The following is a 9,043-nucleotide window of genomic DNA, read 5'->3' as shown; positions in this document are numbered from 1 at the left end:
CCAAGCTCCCACTGTGTGTCAAGCACAGTCCTAAGTGCTGGGTACAGTGAATGAAACAAAGTTGCTGCCTTCAAGGAGCTTACATTCCAGGGGAAGAAACAGACTATAAAGGAAAAACAAATAGCTATACACCTCAGTGTCTGTTAGTCATTAACGCTATGAAGAAAAATAAGGTAGGGGAGGGAGACAGAGAATTATGGGAGCTCTAATACCAGCCAGAGTGAACAAGGAAATCTCCGGAAGAAGTGAAAGAAGAAGCCACGTGCACATCTGGATAGATGGTAGGAATAGTGAGTGCCCAGCACCTGAGCAGGGAGCATGCGCAGTGTGCTCCAGGAACAGCAAAGGGGCCAGCCAGCACGGGGGAAGTGGAAAAAACAGCCAGGAGCCAGAATAAGAATGACCTTGCAGGCCATTGTAATATCTTCGGATTTTATGCTAAGTGTGTTGAGAAGCCATTGAAATAGATATTCAGACTCATCCTTTTACAGTTGGAATTTAAAAACTTGAGAATGAATACTCTGGAGTTCAAATGCGTCAAGCCGGGCTCACACAATCACCCTCAGCCTCCCAACAACCATTTTTCAATCAGTCCTCCAGATGCAATTCCAAACCCTGTACTTGGGGGAAGGTAGACATTTTTATTTAACCATAGCAATCAATCAAAGGTTTATCAATGATAGACCTTAAAAATAAACCCCCAAACTGACAGTTTCCCATCAATAACAGGTGTTTGCTGGATCCCACTAAAGGTGAGCATCAGAAACAAGCCATCGGCCATCACGTTTCACAGAGGGCCGAGATGGAACTTGGCTTGGCTGAAACTTGCTGCCCTATGACAGGGCAGCATATACTGAGAGTCCAGGGTAGACATAACGTCTATTTTTAATAATTCTTTAGCCCGAGTTCAAAAAAGCGTAAATCTGATAAGTTGTTGTTAGAAAACAGTATTCCGTTGCTTTCAAACACAGCCTAACGTCAAAGAAAGCACTCCTAAGTGAAAGTACTTATTTAATTTCTCATTAATAAGAAATAATATTCATGTGTATATCAACAATCAGAATGTGTTAAAGCTCACAAAATGAGATGCTGGCACCTCTAACATGGCACCAGTTCTTGTGTTAGTCAGAGTAGGGGAGAGGCTATTTTAAAAATTCCCAAATCTCAAGAGGCCTGATACAGTACAATGTTACTTCTTGCCTCATCACAGTCCAGGTTGGCAGCCAGGCCCTCCGCTGCACACAGTCATCCAGCTCCCAGGCTCCTCACGCTTCATTGCTCTGCCCTCCTCCCGGGTCCTTGGAGGCCTCTGCATAACACCAGTGGGTGGGAAAGGGCAACCGTGTGTGATTTTCACTCCACTCTCACGACAAACTCAAGGCACCCCACTTCCTTAAGATCCCTCCAACTGTCTTGGTCATTCCTTCTTGGTGTCCTTTGCTGATTTCTCTTCTCATTAGCTTGTTAATGTCAGGGGATGAGGGGACATGGAAGCTGGGTATCAGTCCTGGAGACTCCTGTGTTTTCTATCTAGAGTTATCTTTTAGTAATACAGTCTAGTATCATGTCCTGAATAATATTTTAATATTGATGTCTCCTAAAATACACATGTCTATTTGGACTTCTCTCTTCAATCTCCACATTTATATATCTACCCTCTTATTCAATGCCTCCACTCCAATGTCCAATGCATGTGTTAGTGAGGACATATTAAAATCACTACATGCATAGCTAAACTCACAAGCTTCTTCAAAACCTACTACACTTGCATCCTTATCTGCTAATTGATACTAATCAAATGGTTCAGAAGGCCACAGCTATGGGCAACTGGTCATTGGCAGCTTCATCATGACAACACCCCTGCTCATGCATCACGTCTCGTGCAGAGTTTCTTGGCAAAACATCAAATCACCCAGGTGACTCAGCCCCCCTACAGCCCAGCTTTGGTGCCCTGTGAGTTCTGGCTTCTGCAAAAACTAAAATCACCTTTGAAAGGGAAGAGATTCCAGACTGTAGACGAGATTCAGAAAAATTTGATGGGGCAGCTGATGGTGACTGGGAGAACTGTGTGAGGTCACAAAATGCCTACTTCAAAGGGAACTGAGGTGTCATTGTCCTATGTACAATGTTTCTTATATCTTGTATCTTCTTCAATAAATGTCTCTATTTTTCATATTACATGGCTAGATACCTTCTGGGCAGAACTGGTATAGTCTCTCTTAACATAGCAACCAGTGTGCTACTAAAATAACTTTACTTTTTCAAAGTATGTTATATCATACCACTTGTCTTCTCTAAACCCTTCAATGGTTTCTCATTTTCCATTTCACTCACGGTAAAGTCATCAGAATGCCTACGAGGCCCAGTGCTATATGGCTTCCTGCTAGCAGTCTGTCCTCATCTCCACGATGCTCTCCCTTCCTCGCTCTGCCTGCATGTTCTTAGAACACGCCAAGCACATTCCTGTCTTAATGCCCTTACCATGATGAGAATGTTCCTCCCTCTGAAAGCTACTTGACTGATTCCCCTCTTTCGTTCAAGTCTTTGTTCAAATAATACTTTCTGACTAAGGTAATGCTGCCTCTGCCATGTAATATTAAATCTTGCCCATTTCCCACCTTGGCACGATGCTACCAAACCACTTCACTCATCTATGTTTTGATCTCACACTGCATGTGTAACCTTCTAACATGCTATAGTTTTTTTCTGTCATGTTTATTGCTTATTTCTGTCTCTCTAGCTGTGATTTAAGCTATTCAAGGACAAAGGTCTTTGTCTGCCTTGTTCAAAGATGATTCTCTCTAACCTAGATCAGTGCCTGGTACATGATACTGCTCAACAAATATTTTTGAATGAATGAATGACAAACATCATGGCAGAAGCAGCAGAAAAGCTATTTAACAAAATTTGTCTGACACTCCAGGTACCCGATACTCTGTTCGTGTTAGCTTCTGTTTCCTGCCTCAGCCACATCCATGCACTTTACACTCTCGTTCCCATTGGACCAAGCCTCAGCGACTGCCACACTGAGGCCTTGGAGCACGTGATGCCAGCGTGTGGGCTCTGAAGTCAGACATGAGGACTCACCTCCTGGATCCACCATTCGAGTCGAGTTATCTCTACTCTTTAGCCTTCCAGGTCCTTAATTATAAAATACCAATTATACTAATACTTAGTTTACAATGTTTGTAGAAAGTGAATAGGATAACTTTGATGACTTATAATACACTGTTTTCACAGATTTTATATTTGATAACTATTAGCACCTGTTAGCTATTGCCTTTAAATGGGTGCTCTCAAGTGTGCTGACCTGGTCACCTACCCACAAGGCTTCTGCCTGACTTGGACAAAGCTCAGCACTGGATCCCACAGACTACATCACTCTCAAGTCATCACACAGTCAACTAGGTCCAGGGTAGTGAAGAAAACAGCTTCATTTCTAAGTGGATTCATATGTAAATAATATAATTTATTTTACTTGAATTATATGAAATTACCAAAAGTATTGGTAAAAAAATAAATTGTCAAATAGTAGTAATTTTATATAATCCAGCCCAATATTTTCAGTTTGTTTAGAACGTTCCTTTTTTGATGTGACAGGCAAGTGTTAGTTGAGCCTAGTTCTACTTATGAAGTTGCAGATTGAGATGGAAATAATACTGGAATCACAGAGATACATCTTAAGACCTTAGAAAACAGGGAATAATTTCCTCCTGTACTTTCTTTTTCCACTCACATCAGCAGCTTGAATCTTGCTCTGTTCTCAGAAATTTTAACTTCTGCTTTTTATCGTTTTTGAGTTTTCCCAACCCTTCCATAAGTACTCAGCCTTCTCCACTGAAATCAGTCAGGGTTCTCCAGAGAGGCAGAACCAATAGGAAACATTTATATCTATATCTGTAACTATATCTGCATCTGTACTTACACATGTGTCCATATCATCTATATCTGTATATGTATAGATCTACATCTGTAGCTATCTATATCATCTATATCTATCTATATCATTTACATCTATATCTGTATCTATATCTAATCTATAGAGACTTTAATAAATTGGCTCATGCACTTGCAGGGCCTGCCAAGTCCTAAGTCCACAGGGCAAGACAGCAAGCTGGAAATTCAAGTAAGAGTTGGTGTTGCAGTCTTTCGTCTGAAATCCGCAGGGCAGGGCAAGGCAGGCTGGCTGGAAAGCAAGGAAGGTTTTCTGTGCTGTATTCCTGGTTGTAGCCTGTTATAAGTTGAATTGTCAACCCTAAAAACTGATACGTTGAAGTCCTAACCTCCAAGTACGTCAGAATGTGACATTGTTTGGAAATAGGGTCATTGCAGGGGGACCTAATTAAGACAGGGTCATAGTGGAGTGTGGTGGGACCCTATACCTGTATGACTAGTGTCTTTATAAAAGGAATGCCATGTAAAAATGCAGACTCACACGCAGGGAGAATACCACATAAAAATGGGAATTATGTTGTCACAAGCCTAAGAAGCACTAAGAAGCTAGGAGAGAGACCTGGGAGAAATCCTTCCCTACAGCCTTCTGGGAGAACATGGTACCACCTTTATCTCTGACTTTTAGCCTCTAGATTGTGAAAAAGTAAATCTGTATCATTCAAGTCATTCAGTTCATAGTACTTTGTCATAGTAGCCCTCACAAGTAATCCATCCACAAACCCAGAACTATCTTGGATTCCTTCCTGTCTTTCTCCTTCAATTTTTAGTGAGTCTTCATATTCTGTCCACACTAGCAGTAAAAACATCTCTCAACTCTGGTCTCCTCTCTTTTATTATTTTAGGCCCTTATCACCTCTCACTTTGTGTACCATCTTCCTCAGTGGTTCTCCCTGGTTTCAGCCTCTCCTTCCTCCAGCCCATTCTCAAAATTGTTTCCAAAGACAATTGTTTCCAATTGTTTCTAAAAGCATCAGTTTAACTGTTCCACATGCGCGTGGAAACCTCCGCTAACTATCTTTTACGGGATTCCAATGCTTGATTACCTACGCCTGCCCTTTGGTGTTCGTGACCTGGGCCCAAACCTTCTTTCCACCTTCACTTTTCTACTTCGCTCTTTTGTACCTTCTCACCACACCAAACTCCTCATTTGTGTTAAGCTATTATTTTTCGTGCCATTGACTCTGCTGACTGACCTCTTCACTCTGACAAAAGCTGGATCCCTTCTTCCTTGATAATGCCTTTTCCAAATGGCTGCCTGACACTGTCCAACACCACGCTTCTCTTCCCACCCACATTTAAATCAGCCTGGCTGTCAGGGACAGATGACAGGGTCTGTATCATTCCACAATTCCAAAAGTCATGTGCAGGGAGGGAGGCAGAGAACTGCGCTCCGAAGAGGGTGGAAGGAAACAGGTTCAAAACAGAATGGGAGATGGTGGACTAGAGCAGGTAAGAGTTCGAGGTGGCTCCTCCTTGTAGAATGAGTTTCACAGTTCCTGGAGTCTACAATGTTTCTCTTTTCGTGTGAAATTCCTTGGAGACATACCTCGAGATCCTTTTGTACAGCTGTGTGTTCGGGCATCTCGGAAGGGCTGCAGTTGTACCTTGGATGTAGGGCTCAATTCCAGTCGCCAAAACACATCGGCTCATGCAAGTTCCTAAGGAAGACAGCGCTGTATGGAATACAATCTGTGGCAATGAAGTCGTTAGATTTGCTGAGGCTACATGCTTGCCAAATTTTACTACCAGATGCTTAGGAAAGAGAGAAAATTACAATCCCAACTGGTCAGTGGTCAGAAGGTAATATTCAAAACATCCTACCACATGGATAAACAAGAAAATAATTAGAAATCAAATGTTAGAGAATTCTGCAGTGAGCATGAATATAATCCACAGGATAAACAACACTTGGTTGACATTTGACTGAATAAATTAAAATCCAAAGTAATTTGAATAAAAATTCAAGACATGTATCAGAGAAGTTCAGAACAGGAGACAAAGATGAAATCTTGCTTTTGACATTTGAGCTCTATTGGAGTTTACGGGTGGGCCTAGAAAAGAAGGTCACGGGCCTTTCTACAGCACTATGGGATAAACTTCATTGTACAAGGCCATAGCTTGACTCTTGAGAAGTCCATTAAGATGAATCATGTACATTCAAGACAGTGTGCAGCTGAAATTACCATACTCACAGCAAATAAAAAGTCAATCCGAGTCATCTACCTTATCTCATGTTTCCTTGAAACAAGATTAATAATAACAAATCAGAGACATTCTACTAGGCTTTCACTTCTCTCTGTAAAAGAGCAACAATAACCAGCTACCCAGTTAAGGTGCCAGATGCCTGCCTGTCACATGCACTAGCACATGTGTGTGTGTACAGGCACACGTGGAAACATGCACCTGTGCTGGTTTTCTCTGGGTAATAAGGACTCTGGGATCATGAAGTTCACAGACTTGACTCTACAGTTGATTGTATTATCCTACAGCAAATGCTTTCTTTAACAGCAATGGTTCTACGAACCTTTCACAGAGCTTGGGTTTTGAACTTTCGGTTTACGGAATGGATCACAACCATCTGCAAACCTGAGTTCTCACATTAAAGATATTTACTGCCATACATGCAATACACACATACAGTCACACACATACACACACACTATATGGATTTTTGCTCATAAGAGACTTAAAAAAGTCCCTGAGCTGATGGCAGTTGTATTACTCGAGTGACGACAAGAGTCTGAGATTCCGCTTGCCTGAAAAAAAACAGGTGATGATTCAAGCAAGCTGAAGCCCTGGCCTATGGTCACCCTAGTGATATATTACAGTGTTGTACTTGATATTGAGAGAGAAAAAATACATTGCATTTGGTATTTAGAGAAAAAATATCATGGGCCGCAGAATTCTGATTGGAAACAATACAAGATAAAAGGTTTGTTCTGGTGACTAGAGAGGATACAGCAACTCAATGATTGTACAGAGTGAGCCAGGGCATCACTTAATATATCAAATCCATCAAGAAAAATAATTACATCCATATCAATTATTGGTCTATTAGAAATAAAGACCTGGTGGAAGGACACTGTCCAAAGGTGATTGTCTCGTGCTTTAAAAATAAATGTCTTATCTCTGCCTTGGCATTTTCTGCGCCATCAAAAGGCCATTATCCCATGACAGTTCCATCCCGTGGACGTTAACATGAGATACCAGTTCTTTGTAAAGGCTCTTTGCAATGCTTTGTCTCGTTTGGTGGGTTTGCCAAACGTTCTTCACATTTCATTAATAAATTGACCGGCACAAATCCCTGAGGACTGTAGGGGAAATTAAGTTTCATTCTTTTTTCTTCTTCTACTCTAATTAATACTATTAAGAATGAAAAGATGTTATCAATAGATCAATCAAGCCTAGTAAATTAGGCAGCATAATTTAAATGAAATAACATTACATGGAAAAACTATATTAATAAATATCACTGTATATAACAACCATATACCAATAGTGATGCTAAGAGTATTATGAGTATTTTATTTATGCACATAATAATCCTTCAACATAGATGCTGCTTGTCTCCAGGTTATAGTTGAGAAAACTAAGGCTTGGAGAGTTACTAAATGCTGAAGTTGGAATCTAGGTCTGCTTGACTTCAAAGTCAGGGCTTGTAAACATTCAACTTACTGCCTTTTGGGTGGTATATTCTAGGACTATCTTAAACACTGACCTCGAGCAAATTACACAGACACTCCATGACTCAGCTTCTTACTGGTGAGAGTGAAGGCAGATAAACGAGTCAGTCTCACAGTACATCCCTACATGATCCTAACCTCTTAGTTGGTTGGCAAGAGTAGAAGTTATATCTTTAGGCTATGATTAAATGTAGTGGGAAAAAATACAATTATGACATAAGAAAGAAGAGTAATATAGCTAAAACATGACTAGATCATATTATTTGCTAGCTTCTGCCTTTTCAGTTGCTCCAGGTGAAAGTCAACTTACCATTTATAAAAAAATACAATACAGATTCCCATCCTCTGGAAAGAGTCCTGGGGACGTCTGTTCCAACAAGCACTGGAGCCTGTGTGGAAAGTACGTGGCAAATCTTAGTCCCCAAGTTCATTAAACATTCCACTTGTTCATAATTTGATCCTTTACTTGATTCTATTTTTTTTCATAGAAAAACGCAGCTTAATTCTCTTGAGGGTACTGGCCTGCAATAACCAGCCCATTGTTTTTATAACATCTGGACCATTCAGATGAAAGAATGTTGTAACTAAGTAATTATAAATCCCAGCGGGCCTCCGTATAGGGGGTTATGTCAGTAGCTTTGAACCAAGAAGAAAATCAGCTGCCGGTTCATCTCGGTTCATCTCTTCCCTGATCCAAGACTGACTTTGCATAAGCTCAACCAAGGTTGAGTGTTGCCAGAGCATTTACCCTGGAAGGAGAAAGAGCTTTTCCTTAAGACTTCAGAGACCAATACAGATCAGTTTTCCCAGTTTACAGAAAACAAAAACAGACTAAGGAAGATTAAGAATCAACAGCACTTCAGAGCTGAAAGGAACTGGGAGAAACTACTTGGCCCAACGCATTGCCTTCTGATGAGTGAGTGTCAAAACCTCTCAAGACAAGTGAGGAGTCTGGTCTTTCAAAAATGTAGTATTTTACAGAGTGGTTGCTCAACGATGGGAAAGGAAGGAAGAGAGAAAACTTTATGGACAGGCCAAGAGGCAGACCAAGTTTCCCTTCTCCGTTCCCTGCTCCCCTCCGGGCAACAGCCTGAAACAGCAAAGTGGTCCTGCCTGGGGTGAGGGGGGTGACCCTCCCGCCGGCCTCTCCATCTCCACATGTGCTCCCTCACCGCCTCACACGATGACAACCACAGCCTCCTGGGTGCTCAGTTCAGATACGTTTGCAGTATAGTTTAAATGTGCGGTAAATGTTATTCTTTTTTTTCTTTCAAAATTTACTGATATTAAAATATTTGGCACACTTTCAGTATAATGTGATTAATTTTTGAACCCAAATATCTATTTGTAAAAATACTTAAAATACATATTTTCATTGTGATGGCAACAGGAAATTATGTCTTGAA

At 41.0% G+C, this 9,043-nt stretch overlaps 1 long non-coding RNA gene across 1 annotated transcript; it reads right to left on the bottom strand.

Annotated features, from left to right (window-relative positions):
- Positions 1 to 1,230: 1,230 nt before the first annotated feature.
- Positions 1,231 to 7,976, bottom strand: LOC118997321 (uncharacterized). Its single transcript, XR_005068645.1, has 4 exons — positions 7,948 to 7,976; positions 5,501 to 5,612; positions 5,037 to 5,047; positions 1,231 to 1,309 (listed from the first exon to the last, which is right to left on the bottom strand). It is a non-coding gene; the product is annotated as an uncharacterized LOC118997321 (long non-coding RNA).
- Between the last annotated feature and the right edge of the window lie 1,067 nt (positions 7,977 to 9,043).

This window comes from Sturnira hondurensis, unplaced genomic scaffold (assembly GCF_014824575.4).
Source record: "Sturnira hondurensis isolate 20B ecotype Veracruz unplaced genomic scaffold, ASM1482457v3 Scaffold0013063, whole genome shotgun sequence".
NCBI classification, from domain to species: Eukaryota; Metazoa; Chordata; class Mammalia; order Chiroptera; family Phyllostomidae; genus Sturnira; species Sturnira hondurensis.
The sequence above is the reverse complement of the archived record's forward strand: the minus strand, read 5'-3'. Positions and strand labels throughout refer to the sequence as shown.